Raw genomic sequence first — 19976 nt, 5'->3', positions numbered from 1 at the left:
CTGTGTCAGAAAAAAAAACTAAAAAAGATGCAGGAAATGAAATAGCGATATTGATTGTAGTACTAGTAGAAAACTAAAGAATTTCCAGACCAAACACACTGATTCCTGGGGAGGAGCGAGGCAACCTGTTAGTGTTTTGACTGCGATCTGTTAGGAGGAATCCATGGGTCTCCGATGAACCACCTCTGGACTAGTCTGAATCATTAGGAATCTTGCTAAGATACTGTTCTCATTCAGTACGTATGGCATAAGGCCTGAGAGTCTGTACTTCCAACAAGCTACCAGGTGAAGCCGATGCTGCTGGTCTGTGAACCAAACTTTGAGTAGCAAGTACCTTGGCTTCCTTTTCCGAACATCATTTTCTTCAGCATGGAGCTTAGAGCATTTCTTCTTGGTAGTTTTACTGAGGGTTAGGATCATACCATTAAAATAGATTCATTAAACCGATATTTGGTGAAACTAATTCTTGAAAGCAAGAACATTAGTTTTCCTTGGAAATATGATTATAAAGAGGCCTATCATTACCTAATTTGGTATGTGATTGCTAGGAGCACTGCCTTTTCTGGCCTGGCTCCCTCCCTGGAGAGTGTCCATCCCAGGGAGTGGCTGCTGGGAGCACGTGTTGAGGAGGACTATGAGTCCATGTCCAGACTCGCTGGGGAACTGTGATGTGATTGCTTAGGGATGTCCACCATGGTGAGGAGGGGTGCTGACAGCTATCCTTTCCTTGTGATCCTCATTGCCAACATAATTCATAGGACATTCTGGGAAAAGACTTAGTAGGACTTGGTCATTAAAAAAGATTGTAATTAGGCAAATGCTGCATAGGCATACAATAGATTAAGTGGAAAGAATATTATTATTGGAAATATATTTATGTCCCATTTTACAGATAGCTGTTTTTCATACTATGCATTCACGTCTCAAAGGCAATTGCTGTATTCTGTGTTATTTCTTAAATTTAGTCACCTGATGGAAGTTTTAGATAAGGGAAAAAAAATTCTCTGTCAATTATTTCTAAAGGTCATAGAGTTAATGACTAGCTAGGAGGTTAATTAGATTCTGAAAACCTCTTCATATCAATTAAATCTCTTATCTTTATGTTTTAGTAAATAAACTCAATAACTATTTAGAGCTACTATTTCAGGATAAGAAACACTGTAAACAGTAAACTGTACAATGAGTACCTATATTTTTCCTCACATCTAAGACAACGTTATCACCAAAAGCCTGATGTTTGAATTAATAATAGTAACTCCTATTATAGAATTTCTGAATTAGACACTTCTTTTCCAAAATAGCATACAAATTCCACCTTAGTCATAAATAAATGTCCTCCCTGTGACCTCAAGGAAACCATTTCATAGAGAGGGAAACTGAAGCCCCAGTTACAGTGAGAATGAGCCACTGCTCTGAAACTAACTCCAATCTCTGTCGCTTTTTGGTTCCAGAAGCCTAATTCCTTTCAAGATTATTGTACACGTTTGTAAATAAATTATATGACAATTACATACCCAGTTCTATTTGTTATGTGAATCCTCTTTGGATAATATACCCAGATTTCAGATGAAATGGTACAAAACTGTACCAATTAATAAGGCAGCCACTAGCCACATGTGGCTATTTAAATTATTTAAAACTAAATAAAATTAAAAACTTTGTTTCTCAGTCATACTAGCCACATTTCAAGTGTTCAGTAGCCAGATGCAGCTAGTGGCTACCATATTGGTCAGGGCAGGCATAGAACATGTCTGCCCTCAAAAAAATCCTTGCTTTGGACAGTAGTACTGTTGTAGATGGTGAAACTGGTAAACCTAGTGCTATTGTTTATTGAAGTAACTGGCATGGCGGTTGATGGACTCAACCTAGTAAAGGGCATGTAGTGTGGAGAGGATGCACACGGCCATTGTATCTTTTGTTGCTGCAGCACTATTATTGCACGCCCATGGTGTAGCAGACTTGTGCCAAGACAGAGAATCCAATCAGGAAAGCTGAGTCACTCCGTCAGTATTTACTGCAAAGAACAGAATATTTGTTGAAGTAAATGTGACTTTTCAGAGCAAGACGAGAAGATGGAGGGAACACTGGGACTGGAATTCCCGTAAGGAAGAAGAGAAAATGGAGGCAGGGACAGGAAAGAAAAGTAGTAAAGAAATAGACAGAAACAAGCTATGTAGATTCTGAACTTTTCCAACTGAAAGGAAAAGAGCGTGCGTCCGCACAATTTCTTCTGAGTTTCCCTAATTAGATATGTAAGGAATTTTATCTTCATACGGGCTTTATGCTTGGGTCTGTCTTAAATGTGGTGGTTCTGAATTAATTTCATGTGGGGCGGGGGAAAAGAAAGCTGCATAGTGATATTTCTAAAGAATGCTGTTGAAGCATTGTTATGAAATGTCATCATGTAAAGTTTATGAATTGCAACTTCAAACACATGACAGATTCGGAGGAAAGATAGAGATTAGAAATTAAGTTTGAGTTATAGCAATGTCCCACACTAATTCTCTAACCTGGGGCAAATTCCCTAACCTCACTGGGCTTCTGGCTCCTCCTGTGGGTTAGTATTGTCTACCCTGTGTTCTTCAGAGGGCTAGTGTGAGGATTACTGAGGATTACAGGTTATAAAAAATGTCAGAGCCCATTATAACCTGTAAAGTTATACAAGGTGTTTTTCTTTTTGACGTCAAGGGAAGGTTTAGGTTCTAAAACTTGTTTAAACAAAGAAGAGAGGAAACAAATTCTTAATTTTGCAATGATTGTATAACATTTTAAATGCATAAAGATTTCATTTAATAATTAAATATAAAAAAATAGTATTATATAAATCAATATAGAGTTTTATACAAATTAAGACAATCTATCAGGGTCAATGAATTGATTTTTTTTTCCCCTCTTTCCACAAGCATTTATGAAATGCTTTGTACATGCAAGGCATTACGCCCAATGCCACAGCAGATACAATGATTATGACTTTTTCACTGCCCTCCAAGGCCAATAGTCCAGGGTGGACAAAACATACGCAGTATTTGTCCTTTCATTTGGAAGATAGTGGTGAGCATGAAGACCACGTGCCACGTATTTTGCTGGTTGCTCGTGATGCATCTATGATCGTGATACCCAATAATCTGAATCATAATAGGACACAGACAAGGTGCAGTTGGCATAACAGAACAAAAATAATTTTACGTGTATGCATCTGAAACACCTCATGGTGGATTTTAGAGGAACATATGACCTTGAACAATAAGTAGAATAAGTTGATCATGATAAATCAGTCCATGAGCCATACAGTCCCATTTAAAGTAAAAGTGAGACTAAATAAAAGTAATGATATATAGATACATAAATGCATATGTGTGTATATACAGTATGTAGGTATAGACACACCCAGAAATATATGACTCATGTAATATATGTAGCAGCCTTTATTCTGGTTTCCCATTGGCATTGGATTTTTTAATACATAGTTTCTTTGTAAACATGTGGTTATAATTTCTAGAGAAATCCTATAGAATGCAAATGTTAGAAAAATGCAAGGAATATAATTGCCTTTAAGTTTGATATAAAATTCTCTTGTGCTGTGAATGAAAACCTTAAAACTGCATCCCACATCCTTGGTTTAACTTTACAAATGAATTTTGTTGTTGTTATCTTCCCCCCTTTAAATTCTAAAACATGATACATCTGGCTGAGAGGCTGGAAAATTGGTACATGCCTGTGTAACATTCTTATAACCTAATAGTTCTACAAGTTTTCTCAAAATTTAATCATTGGCAAATGTTCTTTGTTTTTGTAGTCACTGTTTCACATAGTAACAGCTTGTTGTATTTGGGTCTGTTTGCCAGAGGGTAGGTTTATTTTTAAAACCCTGAACTCTGAATTTTTCTTTATTTTTCCAAGATTGAAAGCAGCTGAAATGCCTGGAGTTACAGGTTGAAGACTGCTTTACAATATGTGGAGGGAAGCTTCATTCCCTCCTCCCGTGTGTGTGTGTGTGTGTGTGTGTGTGTGTGTTTTAATTTTTCCCTAACAAATGTCTTCTAAACTGGTAGTTGTCTAAAAATAGAAAACTGCCTAACTAAAAATAGCTTGGCTCCCAGTCGTGCCAAGGAAAATGGAGAGGAATAGGCGTGGAGTAGAAGGCTGAGTAATCCAGTTCTATTCATTCAGAGAAACCTTTGAGAATGCGGGCGATGATAAAGTGCCCTCAAAAAACCACAGGCCTGACTCTCTCTTTTCAGACTTCTAGGTGCCAATAAACATTTTAGCCCCAGGGAATTTTTTTTTTTTTTCCTCATAGATTGTAAACATTTTCTGAAAGACAAGGCTTTGTTTCACAGACCCTGACAAACTGCCATAACTAACTAACTTTTCGAAGGTCTTAAAAAAAAATTCATAATTGTAAGATGCATTTTAAAAAAGCATCTTAAATGAAAGTATTATGAAATTGCGTACATCATGTAATAATTCAGAGGAAACTTTGTTATAATAACTGCTTACTGCTTGTGATTAAACTCTTAAAACTTTAAAAAGCTTCACAGAAAGATTATTCCTGTGACTCATTGTAGCTTGAGAGAGCAGATGACTTAGTTTAGCTCCCTGAAACATAAAATCCTTTGTTGAATATATATCCCCCCCTTTTGATATGCCAATATTTAGTTCCTTTTTAATATGATAATTTTCACCCAAGCTGATTTTCACTTTTAATTTTTAAAGCGGAGTAAAAACTACTTGGAAAAATAACACTGAGAAGAGGATGGCTTTCAGTTTAGAGAAATGGAATTATGAGTAAGCCATAATATATATATGTATTATATATATATATATATATATATAACCCATTGCTGTCGAGTTGATTCTGACTCATGTATGTATATATAGACCAGTTTTACAATGGTGACTTTTTTTTTCTACTTTGTTTTGCTTAAGTAATCTGAATAACCAGGTCAAACATAGCAACAGGGTGTGGAAATGTCAGCACAGTTCATGGGGTGACACGGGTCTGAGCATTGTTATGTTCAGTTCCTGTAAAGCTGCTTGTGATAAGAGTCTTGAGACAAAGGACGATAATTGATGGAAAGAGACTTAAATCATTGCTAGAAGAATCAAGGTCCTTGTATCTATGTACATCGACTCTTCTGGTCTCCTTCCGTCTTGTAAAGCATTTTGTCATCTTGCATGTTGGCCCCCTACTGCTTTTTGTAATGGATGCAGACCACAAGTGATTCCTTTATGCAGTGTACAGGGTATAATTGTGTCTGTGTGGTGTATTAGTAATTACCAAGCTGAATTCCCATATTGTATCTTTACTGCAGGCATGGAAAAATAGGACATACAACCCTGCAGAACCATTTTCAACCTAGATAGTAAACCACTTAGAGCTGTAATCCAGGGACAAAGCCTTTTATATGCACACTTTTTAAACAAAATTTTCATTGTTAAGTCTCTTGTACTATGCACTATACATTCCATTTTGGAAATAATTACCTTTCATATTACACATTTCTGACTCTTAAACAAAACCTTTGTCATATAGAAAATGTTGGCTATTTTTATTTGCTGAAATAAAATTATTTTAATATTGCTAGATATAATAGTGATACGAGCTGTATTAACTATGCTAGACTATTATATCGAGAGAATATAGTACGTTAATTACATTCAGAAACATTAATTATTTTCATAGCATTTTTACTTTAAATAGTGATATTTTCTTATACAATTTATTGATCTGGTGTTAAGCATTGTTAAACTTCAGAAAAAGCTGACAACAACATTTTGTTACAGTAAACAGAATTAATTATTAATTTCTTTGCTATAAAATTTGCATCCATCCTTTATGTATTATGCAGCTGATATCGATTTGACTATCTCCTAATCATGGATTTAAAAATGTCTACAATATTATTTATCTGTAATAGAACTCAAAACAATGCACGAAGGCTGACTTAAGCAAGAGACAGTACATTTATTTTATGCAAAAATGTTTATAATGGCAATTAAAACTATTAAATTAAATAGCAAATAAATTAATATGGCCTTTGCATTAGTGATAATTAGTATAATTAGATGTATTTTCTGAATTATTGTTTAAAGCATGAAAGATTTTCATTTCATTTTTACCTTCAGATCTAAAAGTGTCCTTCCAACGTGTGTATTTTAGAAACTTACTTCCACTTTCATTGGCAGTTATTTGTATTCAGGCAACAATTATTCGATTCCTAAGATGTAGAGGATGTATATCAGTTGCTCACATTCAAGTTCAAGTCAAAGCTGAAGAAATTTAAAACAATTCCACAAGAGCCAAAGTACAACCTTGAATATATTCCACCTGAATTTAGAAACATCTCAAGAATAGATTTGATGCATTGAGCACTAATGACCAAAGACCAGGCAGGTTGTGGGATGACATCAAGGGCATCATACATGAAGAAAGCAAAAGGTCATTAAAAACACAGAAAAGAAAAAAAAAAGGATACCAGAAGAGACTGTGAAACTTGTTCTTGAATGCTAAAGCAAATGGAAGAAATGATGAAGTAAAAGAGCTGAGCAGAAGATTTCAAAGGGTAGCTCCAGAAAAAAAAGTAAAGTATTATATTGAAATGTGCAAAGACCTGAGTTGGAAAACCAAAAGGAAAGAACACATTTGGCATTTCTCAAGCTGAAAGAACTGAAGAAAAAATTCAAGTCTCAAGTTGCAATACTGAAGGATTCTGTGGGCAAGAAATTGAATGATGCAAGAAGCATCAAAAGAAGATAAAGGAATGCACAGAGTTACTATACCAAAAAGAATTGGTCAGTGTTCAAATGTTCAGGAGGTAGCATATGATCAAGAACCAATGATACTGAGGGAAGAAGTCCAAGCTGCACTGAAGGCATTGGTGAAAAACAGGCTCCAGGAATTGACAGAGTACCAATTGAGATGTTTCAACAAATGGATGCAACACTGGAAGAGCTCACTCATCTGTGCCAAGAAATCTGGAAGAGATCCATATATGTGCCAATTCCAGAGAAAGTTGATACAATAGAATGTGGAAATTATTGAACAATATGATTAATATCACAAGCAAGTAAAATTATAGTGAAGATAATTCAAAAACAGTTGCAACAGTACATCAACAGGGACTGCCAGAAATTCACACTGAACTCAGAAAGGACATGGAATAAGAGATTTCACTGGTGATGTCAAATGAATCTTGGCTGAAAGCGGAGAATACCAGAAAGATGTTTACCTGTGTTTTATCGACTGTGCAAAGGCATTCAACTGAGTGGCTCATGAGAAATTATGGATAACTTTGTGAAGAATGGGAATTCCAGAACACTTGACTATGCTCATGTGGAACCTGTACGTAGACCAAGAGGCAGTCTTTCGAACAGAATAAGGGGATATTGCTTGGTTTAAAATCAGGAAAGGTGTGCATCAAGGTTGTCTCCTTTCATCATACTTATTCAATCTGTATGCTGAACGAATAGTCCGAGAAGCTGGTCTATATAAAGAACAAATGTGGCATCAGGATTGGAGAAAGACTCATTAACAACCTGTGTATCAGTTACACAGATAACACAACCTTGCTCACTGAAAATGAAGAGGACTTGAAACACTTACTGATGAAGACCAGATACGACAGCCTTCATTATGGATTTCACCTCAACATAAAACAAAAATCCTCACAACTGGACCAATAAGTAACATCATGATAAATGGAGAAAATACTGAAGTTGTCAAGGATTTCGCTTTACTTGGATCCACAATCAATACCATGGAAGCAACAGTCAAGAAATCAAACGATGCATTGCATTGGGCACGTCTACTGCAAAAGACCTCTTTAAAGTTTTAAAAAGCGAAGATAACCCCTTGAGGGCTAAGGTGTGCCTGACCCATGCCATGGTATTTTCAATCACCGCATACACACGCAAAAGCTAAACAATGAATAAGGAAGACCGAAGAAAAATTGACGCCTTTGAATTGTGGTGTTGGTGAAGAATATTGAATATAGCATGGACTGCCAAAAGAATGAACAAATTCGTCTTGGAGGAAGTACAGCCAGAACGCCCCTTAGAAGGGAGAATGATGAGACTTCATCTCGCGTACTTTGTATATGTTATCAGGAGGAACCAGTCCCTGGGGAATGCTTGTTAAAGTAGAAGGTCAGTGAAAAAGAGGAAAACTCTCAACAAGATGGATTGACGCAATGGCTGCAACAATGGGCTCAAACATATCAACAATCGTTAGAATGGCACAGGACTGGCCAATGTTTCAATCCTGTATATAAGGTCGCTATGAGTCAGAACCAACTGGATGGCACTTAACGTAAGAACAAGAAGTGTGTACAGAACTCTGTAGTGATTCCAGAAAACATATAAGCTTGAAAGAGATGGTCTATGATCTCACAAAACTTAAAAGTCTAGCTCTAAGCTAAAAAATACGTGTGTAAAACAACATAACAAGAACTGTGAGACATTTGGTGGGGGGGCAGCATCGTGTAGCGTTTGGGAGAATCAGTTTTGAAGATAGACTGCCTGAGACTATTCCAACTCCACTACTTGCTACTTATATTACCCTGCACAAGTTACTTTGTGTGCCTTAATTTCCTCACCATTACAAATAGTACTGGAGCTCTCGTGGTGCAGTGGTTAAGAGCTTGGCTGCTAACCAATAGGTCGGGAGTTTGAATCCACCAGCCACTCCTTGGAAACCCTATGGAACAGGTCTGCTCTGTCCTGTAGGGTCACTATGATTTGGAATTGACTCAATGGCAATGGGAATAATAGTGCCTACCTCATTGGGTCACTATGAAAATTAAATGATTGAACATTTGTAAAATGCTTGGAACAGGGTCTGACATAGTAAGGTTTATAATGATGATGATGGTGCCACTATATAATCAAGTGATAACCACTAGAGTAGAACAGAAAAGAATCAGGAAAGGAAGGTGTGATAGACAGTTATTTTTAGCCCCAAACAAGTTCAGAGAGATGGCTATGAATTGGTAAAGAATATGGACAAACTTTTTTCAAAATACCAATTTTGCAAAGGTCCACAAGGAGGAATGAGCAAGAGGGAAAAAAATTAGCTTGATCTGAATAGAAGTGTCACATACAGAAAGACCTTTTACAACAATGGCAAGATAAATGGAGAAAGAGAGACAGGAAAATAAGCGTTCTAAATGTTTGGTGTGGGATTAGATAAAGTACGTATGTGTGACAACCAATTCTTGAGAAAGGTTCTACCAAAAAATGTAGCTATCTCTAAATACATAAGTATCTCTAGAGAGAAACAATTTAGTTGTAAAAAGGATATGACAATGTATCATTGTAATTTTCATAAGTAAAATACATATGTGTGTGCTAAAAGCCCAACACCTTTCGTGCTATGCTTATATATTTTAAGCCATTTATATCACCCTGTAAATATGATTATAATATAAAACAAGTTGTTTTTAATATGCATACAATTTCCATTTGCACCAGTAATGTACACATCCATTTCTTTGACTGAGGACTATTTATCATATGTAACGTGCAAAAGAAGCAAATGATTGAGACATCAGAAGGTGTATTTTAAACCATATAAGCTTATCTAGATTAAACCAAAGAAAAAATCAAAAAATCTACAAATTTAAAAATTCCTAATGAAGTACATGCACTTTCAATGACCACAGTAACAAGTCAGAATTCTGAATACAATACTGCCAGGTGTAAAAACTCTTCTTGTACACTTCCCCATCTGTAACCTAAAAGCTCAGCCTTTGCATTGTTAAAGACAGGGTTGTATAGCATATGGGACAGACGCAAACTTTAGAGTCAGACAAACCTGGTTTTGAATGCTGGCTCTACCACTTTCAAAAACTCTGCTGGGCAAAGTTTCTAAACCTCCACTGAACTTCAGCTACCTAAGCAATAAAATAGGGATAATAAATCTCACTTTTAGTTCATTATAAGAATTAACTTGTGTAATGTACATACATAGCAACTAGCACGTTTCTGGGCACATGGTGATGATAAACATGTTATTTCTTTCCTGCTACTCCTTTCTTCACATTAACACTTAGGCAAAATTTTTACCATTTTCTTTATCTTCTACTAACATACATTCCTTGGACATAGAAATCGTCAGTATGCAAAACAAGAAAGAAATAGGATTCTCCATGTAGATGTATTTTGTGCTCACACTCAAGCAAAATATCACATTTTATAAATTGTTATATGTAACATATATAACTATTTCTGTGTGTCTGTGTCACAAAATTATGAAATTCTTCAGAGATAAGATCCTGACAGTACAGATTTTACAATGAGGTACAGTTTTTAAATAAAGGTACAGAAATGAGAAGCTAGGAGTCATAAAGTAACTCTGTTAAGTCAAAACAGAATTGAAAAAAAAAAATAGGTGGCGTCCTGTCAAATAGAGGGACTCACCCACGTTCTGTTGGTGAACTCTGGTAGATAGAGTTAGGATATAATTTATTCCCTGATGTCCTCTTTGAACTACAATGTGTCCAGGGAAGAACACGGTAAGACTGAGAAGGAAGGAGAGATTGAGATTGAAAGGATTTAGCAAAGCTAAAACAGGTGTCCCTGTACTGCTAATTCCATTCCTTTCCACAAAAATGAATAATCGATTTCATTAAAATACTAGCCAGTCAGTAGTGTTTAGTGTCATGGTATTGTTAACAATAAAAACTATGTATCTTGCTTCTAGTGTGAGTCTAAGTTATCTTTGCCCTGGTTTCCTCAGTACTTTGGTAGCAGTAACACTGCATATTCTTGGAAATGAGCCAAACATGCTCTCACGTATTACACATTTGGCTCAGTTCCAGGTGAACAGGTGTTTTAAATATTCCAGTCACATACCCACAATGTATATTGCTACTGGGAAAAGATATCATTTCTGAACCACTGATGTTTGTTTGACACTCTGTTCTGAACCACACCTCTTTTGCACTGTGAAGAATTAGCAAAGATGAACTGTTTATTTGGAGAAAGACGGCCATCAGAGCCTTACTTTTACCAATAAAAATTGCAACAAATTTATAGTTTTGGTCTGTGTCCCTGCATATTAAAAAAAAAAAAAATACATAGCCCATTGCTTGTATCACCTGTGTCTGTCTGCTGAGGTCAGAGCATGGTGATAAACATTAGAGGGGATAGGGAAGCATTTCAGAGTTTCCCACCGTTGATGTCTTACCTATATGAAAGATTTGATTTATGCTAGACAGAAATGTAGCAAATTATATGAGAGCAAATTATTTGTTATAATATGATTAGGAGGAGAGATTTGTTTTCCATTAGAAATCAGCACTCTGTTTGCAAATACACTAAAATAAAACAACCTAACATTTCTGGGGTCCAAATTCCTAAATTGAAAACTTTCCTTCCGGAGGAAAAGTAAAAACAGCTATGCAGAAATACGTCTACTCAGAAATAATTTGGAAGTTTCTTTCAAAGTTGGTAGCTTTTTGCAACACACACACACACACACACACACACTTGCTAGCACATATACACCCATACACACACAGAGTTAATGTGAAATCGGCACATTTTCCAGCAGATGAACCTCAGATATCTGACTTCCACCTCACCGTGCACAAGTGCCTGCGTCAGACCAACAAAACTGCCATTGATTTCTATCTATCCCTGGGCTTCAGCAATAAAGTAATGCGATAAGAGGGAAAAGGGGTTTTCTAACTTCTCCCAGCCACCTGCCTTAACCTCATTCTTCATCTCGGTATAGATTGGATTCCTTTGACAATTAGTCAATAGTGTGCATTACCTCATGGAAACAGACTTTGAACCATGTTTTGCTTCCTCTTTTAATGGTACTGTTTCCCCTCATCTGTTAACAGTGATCTTTAAAAAGAAGTGAGATTCTACTCAGAATGGTGGTGATGGCCGTTTGAGGCGTTCTAAAACTCGTAGGTGGTTGATATGTGGTTAATATTATTTATTCAACAGAAAGTTGACTTTAAACCCATGTAAAGAAGCCAAGTATCATAATTGCAAACTTCTTTTTAGAAAATGTGCAACTTGGTTGAATTTTAATTTTCAGAATACTCCAGTTTCCTATCTGAGAGAATCGTGTATTGGCCTGGCTGTGGGAAGCCTGCAGAGAAAACAGGGGAGCTGGGCTACTGCGGAAGCCAAGCCAAGTCAGTGACTCCTTGGGTGGCATTTTCTCTGCTGAGTCAGGTCCACGCCAGCCCTTCCCCAGGCTCTTACTAGCAGTGTGGATTTTCTGATGAGATGAAAAACCCAAGTCTTTGTTGTTCTTGAAACTCTCCTGCAGTTTTCCCCTTTTCCTTGGGACCTTGGGAAATTTTCACTGAAGAAAATGACATCTTGCTGTGTCTCCCTTATAGCTGTTAGAAAGAAATTGGGACTTGTACAGTCTTTTTTTTTTTCTTTCTTTCTTTCTCTTCCAGCCTATATAGTAATAATGTTATCCACATCATTTTGAAAAGAAAGGAAAAAAGAATTTATGCCCCCATGATTAAAAGAGCATTTATAGTTGATGCAATATTTCTCCATGATCCCCTAGCTTTACCCAGAGAGAAACAACAGTTTCTCCATAAAAAAATACATTTATCTCTTTTCCTCAGCCCAACCCCTCAGCCTCAGTAAAAATGTAATTTTGCATCCCTCATTTGCTCAAGCAAATTGAAGTGAAGAGCTGAGCAATTAGCTTCTGAATCTAAAGAATATAAGCACTGGAAAAAAAATTAAGCAACCTTTTTTTTTCCTCTTAATAACAGAGACTTAAGGTTCTTGCTGCTATTATTTTAATAATGCAACAAACCTACACTTCATGTTACTCAGGTAGACACAGCCTAAAGGTTATTGCAAAGGACCTCCTTCCTTGTCTTGAGAATATGTTGTTGTTGTTGTGTGCCTTTCTCTTCCTTCAGTTTTCAACAACATGTTCTTCATTGTGCCTAGGTGATATCAGCAGGTATTATAATACAAGAAAACAGACATTTGTAGATATGATTATTTGTTAGAGAATGAATTCTACTACAGAATATCTTTTTGTGAAGAAAATAAGATTTGTCAAGCATTTCACTGATTCCACCTGACAGGTGAGTGTTCAAAGGAGAAGTAGGCGAAGTTGAGGCAGTCTTTGTAATTGGACAGACTTGCAGAGGCAAAACAGTGCATTAGCTAAGAGAGTAAACTCTGGAGCTTGAGGATGTGGGTTCACTAACTTGGTTCTATCACTAACTTTGTGAACTTCAGCAAGTTCCTGAACCACTTTGGGCCTCTTTTCATCTGTAGAATGGCAGCCATAGTGGAAAAGTAGTTGTGAGGACTTTTTTAAAAAGACCCGAGAAAAGCCCCAGGCTCAGATCCTGGCATGTAGTAAATGCTCGATAAATCGTAGTTGTTACTGCTGAGGGATGTGTTCAACTAAGGGGAGGCGGGGATCAATATTTTGATGGTGCAGGAAATGAGTTTAATTTCCTTTTCTTGCCATAGAAGAGGAGATGTTGTTTTTAAAATTACCTACTAAGGAATATTGAAGAAATTATTGTGCAAATGAAAAAATCTAAGTTCACAATTAAACTTAACAAACTCACTAAGGTTTCTTAAGGTGTGGTAGTTGAACTGTCGAACTTAAAAATCAGTTTGCAGTACAATTCCACTGATAATGTCTGAAATGTTGAAGACAGCACGACTACAAAAGTAGGCAGCTAAACGACATGGGGCCAGGAGCCCAAATTCACGGACTCCACAGAGAAGACCATTTACGGCCAGATGCCAGCCATTGTTTGGCCTCACTGAGGCGGACAACAGGTGCCGAGCCACTTTGGGGGGTATGGGTGGGTATCAAGATGAACAAAAATGCTGATAGCTTGTGATAAAGCTTCTTGTTAGAGCATAAAGTGCTGAGCCTGGACATGATGACAGGCCGGCTCACATACCCAGGGATCACCTAATGTGCTCACTTGATTATTTGTCCCCTTCCTCTCTTTCACAACTCCCTCAACTTCTCTCACCAATTTATTCTCATGCCGTCTCTGTCTCTTTCTGTCTTTCTGTCTCTTTCTCTCATCATTCCTTTTCTCCAACTTTTACTCTCTGTTACATAAAAACCCATTGCTTTCAACTTGATTCCTCATCACAGTGACCCTCTCTATACCTTTCCATTTTTCATTTCTCAGAACTCTCTAGCTTTTGTAGCATTGTATGAAATCCAAGGCAATTGAATGTAGAATCTAAGAATACAGCATTACTATCTTTATAATATATGAACTCATGGAAAATATGATTTTGTGAACTATGAGCTGGTCCAAGATTTTGGGACCGCGGACCCATATGTGGATAATATTCAAGGTGTAAGGAAAATAAATTGAAATGAGTTTATTTTATTTTAAATTGATTTTAATGATACTAGGCTTTATGAAACATTTCTTATCAATTATATTTTATTTATAAGTGTTTAATCTGGAAGATCCCAGTTTGCCATAATGGAATGTATATTTGGTATTTTCGGTATCTGTTTTGCACATGGCTCGCATCCTTTTTATTGCTAATCATTACACTCAGTTCACAATTGCCTACACTAATGAGAAAGGACCGTTCACATCAATACTATAAAATAGCAGAAACTACAATGTGAGTCCAGGAGACGGCGGCCCCAGTAACAAACGAGCCAGGAAACCAGAGGGCAAATCCCTGTGGAAAGTGAAGCTAAGGCTCCTTACTCTGAAATTCTACTGGCACTTTTGATGTCTGTCCTATAAACATTCTCTTTGGTTATTTTTCTGGCACCAGCTGGAAATAATTATACAGTTAGGAAAGCAAACAGAGGCTTTTTGATTAATGAACTCAAAATTCACATTCATCTATGGAATTCTAAGGGCCAGGTTCTATGCTAGGTCCTAGGGATACCCAGACAGAAGGCCTACCCCCTGCCCTCAAGGAGCTTGATCTTGTGTGGAGACACAGGTGGACACACTGCCACAGTGCAGTGTGAAGAACTGTGGTAGGACTACAGAGAGGGCTAGTTTAGAATAAAGACCATCACCAGAATGATGTCAGTGTACTTTGTAAACACAGCAGAAGCCTAAAAGGAGGGTTGAGACTGAGTGACTCCCTGACAGAGAATTTTGAAGCACTTTTATGTTTAAGCATCTTTTCTTTTTAACCTGAAGATTGTTGATTATTAAAAAAAAAAATACAATCCTATCAAACTTCCTTCATTGGACACCCACCCAGTGCAACTCAATATAATACCCACTATCTCTTACCAATTCACATATTAGGTTTGTGGTAATGAGGTAACAGCTGTAGAGGATAAATTAAACTCAATCCTTCCCCTCAAGTAGTTTATAGTGTGTGATGGGAGAGAAGGAGATAGGTGTAAACCAGTATAAACTTATTTGCAGAAAAGAAAGGAGTGGTCATTTTAAGTGTGCTGCTGTGTATTTTGGAGATGCAGCCAGTGGAACTTTCTTCATGCCTGATGTGATTGTGGGTGGAGGTTTGTTCCCTGATCAGTTAACAACAGCCTACGAACAGAACGTCCAGTATAGCATCCTGTATGTTGAGGTCAACCAGATCTCTGGTTTCCTGCCAGCTTTCTGGCCCCTTGTTCACTGGGTAGTGCTTGTCTGGTTTCCTGTCCACGGACCAGGCCTGACGAACACCTTGGTGTATTCAGTTTACTGGCTTACCTGGCCTGGCCCCTGGCCAGTGAGCATCTCACCTGTTATATATTGGACACTGTTAAGCAGAAAGTTTACCAATGGATCAACCACTAAAATGAAACCATTAATACTGCATTAACCAAGTCCCAGGAGGGATTTTATATGAAAAGAGACAAATAATACGAGTAAGGGTAGAGACCAAGGCTGCTAGCTTTTGACAGACGTTGCAAAAATTACTAATGCTAAAAGGAGAAAGAGAAGGTTCAGCATAAAAGGGGGGAAAGCTTGGATTTCTAACCACTAACTTTTGCTTAATGTTTCTGAGCCTCTTTTTCCTATGTCATTAAGCCATACTTAGCGGTATTCTCCTATAGAACACCTGTCCAGAATAGTTAACTCATTTGTTTCCATTGGACTATGCTAGTTGCCAAGGTTAGAAAGCCCACAAGAGACACTTCCTGTCTGCAAGAATCTTATAATCTAGAAAATGAGATAAAACCAAGAATACCAATAGCAAAAACATGAAGTAAATGTTAATCACAGAGTTCTGGGGAGCACTAAAGAGGGACATATTAACTCTCTAGGCCACGTAATTCTTTCCTTTTATAATTTATATTATAGAATGAGTGGAGGATGGGGGCAGGGCTGAGGGAATTGCTAGGAGTTAAAGCTGCATATATAGGGTCGCTGTGAGTCGGAATTGACTCGACAGCAATGGGTTTGGCTTTTATGCGTAAAGCCTCATGTGTCATGGGATCGTCATGAGCCAGGGGCAGACTCAATGGCACCTAACAACAACAATATCAACAACAGACCTAGTACTACTCCCTACGTGTTTTCAGATGCCATTGTAATTCCATTTTAAGTAAGAATCTGTGTCACTGCAGCCTTGAATATCATTATTCTTTCATTAACTACAGTATTGGTGAGTGTCATCTGTGCACTGAGTACATTCAAGTTGCTGTAGATGCAGTGGTGATGCTCTCCCAGACTGAAATCTTCCATAGATGCATGTTGGTTCTGTGACATAAGACATGGAAACTACAGTGTCAAGGATGAACAGCAAAGAGCGGGTTTCTCTCTGAGGCCGTGAACATCCCAGGAGAGAAGTGGGCCAGGGTCAAGCCCTTTGTAGCTCTTCACCTCTGTTCAGCCAGGCAGGGGCCCCACAGTGGGAGAGGGCAGTTAGAAGGAAATGATTTAACCTTCATCTCAGAAGTCCATGGCTGTGTCAGAAATTAAGATTTTAGTATCTTTAGTCCCATCCTCAGATATGATCAAAATTTTCATAAGTCTGTCATTTTCCAACTCCACTTTCTTTTTTACCTTATAGACTATTCTTTGTGCACTCTGCTTTTCTGATAAGCTGGTGATAAATTGGAGATCCTAACTAACAGAGATTCTTCAAGTTACTTCGAGGGTAATGCCCTTGCTTCAGAGTGAAACCTTAGATACAGGAGAGAATGCACGAAGGCATCTCTTGCTAAGTTTGGTTTTCAAGATGTTTTTGTCCTCCTGCTGGTCATTCAGCACTTTCCTAACTACAGAAGGCTTGGGAGCTGGAAAGGAGCAGTCTACCATGCCCAGGGCTCTGAGTAGCTCCTAACAGAGAGAAATCCAGCCATTTTGCCCAGGTAGAGTAGACAGCATCACCTGCATCATTCCCTCCATTCCCACACAGTGAAGTGATGACATTGCCTTAACCTACCGGAACTTGTACTCCTTACATGTGGACAGAGCAATCTGACTAAAACAAATAAAGTGGTCATCTTAGGAGACCACCCAACTCATTTCAATTAATCTGTCACTGTCAGAAAGTATGACTGTACAGTTTGTTTGGTTATTCATTTATCCAGTGAACAGTTACCAGAAACCCATGTTGAGCCCACATATGTTAGCCAGGCCCATGCTAGGGACCAGAGACATCCAATCCTAATGGAATTCACATCTGGTGGTAAAGCAGATATATAAAATGATATATAACTGGTTGCCATCAAGTTGATTATAACTCATGTCATCCCATATATGTCAGAGTAGAACTGTGTTTCTAGAGTTTGCAATGGCAGATATTTCAGAACTAAATTGACAGGACAGACCTTTCTTCTCAAGTGCCTCTGAGTGGACTTGAACTTCTAACCTTTTAGTTAGCAGCTGAGTGCAATAACCATTTGCACCACTCAGGGAATCCACTTATAACTTACTATATTATATGTAAATACAATTTTAAAAAAAGGTCAGGGACTATAGGGGTACAGAGAAGGGAGCCCTGAGTATCTAGGAGAGTGAAGAAAAAGCTTCACCAAGCAAGTGATGGCATTAGTAATAGGTGTTCTAGGATGACAAGGTTTGTATAGCAGAGAGGAGGCATAAACAAGGATATTCCAGACAGAAATGAATGGCACATGTCAAAGTATGTTATTAGAGGACATACCTCATTTGGGAAATGGTAAGAAGTTCCCTCTTGGCCAAAACACGGAGTGCTGGGGGAGATGAGGCTGGAGAGGCAGGCAGATGGCTTGCTATCCAAGCTGGTGGGTGTGGCTGTAGTAGATGTGGCTGTTGGAAGCCCCCGTGATTTATAAGGGCAGTAGTAATACTATTAGATTTATATTCTAATGAGACCTTGCCAATAGCGGAAGGATGATTCACAGGAAAGTAGGGTCAGGGGCCAAACAGACCAAGGATGGGAGACCAAATAGAAAGTAACGATAGTTGATACGATAGTTGAATCTAGAGTGGATGGAATCAAGAATGATTTCTGCGTTTCAGACTTGAACAACTAAAGGGAAAGATAAGAAGGAAATGAACAAGGGAAAGATTGGACTCAAGAAAATAAAACGAAAAATAAATAATGTAGTAGAGGAAATTGAAGGAGCCCTGGTTGTGCAGTAGTTAAGCACTTGGCTACTAACCTAAAGGTCAGTGGTTTGAACCCACCAGCTGCTCCATGGGAAAAGGACCTGGCTATCTGCTCCCATAAGGACTACAGCCGAAGAAACTGTATGGGACGGTTCTACTCTGTCCTCTAGGGTGGCTATGAATTGGAGTCGACTGCATGGCAACTGGTTTTTATAGAGTTTAGATTTCTCTCATTTCAAATGACTAATCATGCATTGACTTAACTTGAATAAAAAGGCTTTTACAACCAGATTTAAGAGCCTACATGGAAACAAAAATAATGGTTTTACCCTACTCTAGTTATCTAAGATAACATATTCTTCTTTTCTTAAAATAAGTCATTAATGGTTTATAAAAGATGCTTCAGAGAGTTACATTTAAAGCATCACTGCCCCAAGATTCTGCCTTTTTGTCCCTGTAACCCATCTGCACGTAAAATGCCAGAGTCTATAAAAGTTCGTATGTGACGTACCATGCACATTTTATACTTTCAGCAATTCTGCTTCCTGGTCTTGGTTAATTTACTCGTCTCCTCTGTCTCTCAACCTTTATTTAATTTCTCATTCTGTCTTGTCGTTTCCTCCTTTGTTTAAGTACTGGCCAACATCATCCATTTTTCCAAACCATCTGTACAGTTTTAGCCTTTGTATTCCAGCTGTTTATCTTGTCTCCCAGCCTTTATTCGCTTAACTTGCTTTACCTAGATTATTAAGATTAACTGCATGTATTGTAATGAATTTCAATTGTATATTGAAATGTTCCCTTTTCCCTTCAGATCTCTCCTGGATTCAGGATGTCAGAAAGTGTTTCATGGCTAAAGTTTGCCAAACACCCCCATCTCAGTCCTGTTCTAGGCCAGCTTTATGATGCATGTCTTGTCCAGATTCCAGAAGAGGGGTGGTGGAAGAATCCTTTAAAAAGCCAAACCACTGACGCAGCCCGAGAAAGCCTGAATCATCTGATTGGCCCTCGAATCACCCTGATTTTCCATGAATTCCTCCCAGGCTAAGGTTGACCTAGGATAAGACTGAAGCCACAGCCCAGGAGAATAATGGAGTAGTGGACTAGCATCCAAGAATGGGGAACAAAGGTGAACTTTCTCCAAGAACTGTAAAGAATGCTTGTTTAAATTTATAGTATCTGACTCACCTTCACAGAAGTTTTCCCCATGCACTTTCCTACATAGTTTCTGTTTTCCCTTTGCTACCTCTGAATATTCTGCCTAAAATTCACTCCCTTTTTCTCCTTCCATGCTGAATTCTGTGCCATTTCTTCCCACCCTTTAAATCACTGAGGTTATTTGCATATTACTTTTTTGCTGTAAAGATTTCTTGAATGCTCACAGTTTTTCTGACGTTCCATATTTAGACCAAAGGTGGGAAAAACAAACTTGTTGCTATTGAGTTGACCCTGACTTATGGTGACTCC

The 19976-nt window shown here is 37.9% G+C and overlaps 1 protein-coding gene across 13 annotated transcripts in view; it reads left to right on the top strand.

The window, feature by feature from the left end:
* Positions 1 to 19976, top strand: part of MEF2C (myocyte enhancer factor 2C) — a 155267-nt gene that overhangs the window by 86999 nt on the left and 48292 nt on the right. Inside the window, exon 1 of one of the 13 annotated variants that reach the window (XM_064273942.1) lies at positions 19324 to 19638. The exons of the other annotated variants lie outside the window; for them this stretch is intronic. The gene's annotated coding sequence lies outside the window, so the exon portion shown is untranslated. Of the gene's footprint in view, positions 1 to 19323; positions 19639 to 19976 lie in introns of those variants that run through there. 13 annotated transcript variants of the gene reach the window in all.

Source organism: Loxodonta africana, chromosome 2 (assembly GCF_030014295.1).
Source record: "Loxodonta africana isolate mLoxAfr1 chromosome 2, mLoxAfr1.hap2, whole genome shotgun sequence".
Lineage (NCBI taxonomy): Eukaryota > Metazoa > Chordata > Mammalia > Proboscidea > Elephantidae > Loxodonta > Loxodonta africana.
Note: the sequence above shows the minus strand (reverse complement) of the source record. Positions and strands in the feature narration are given on the sequence as shown.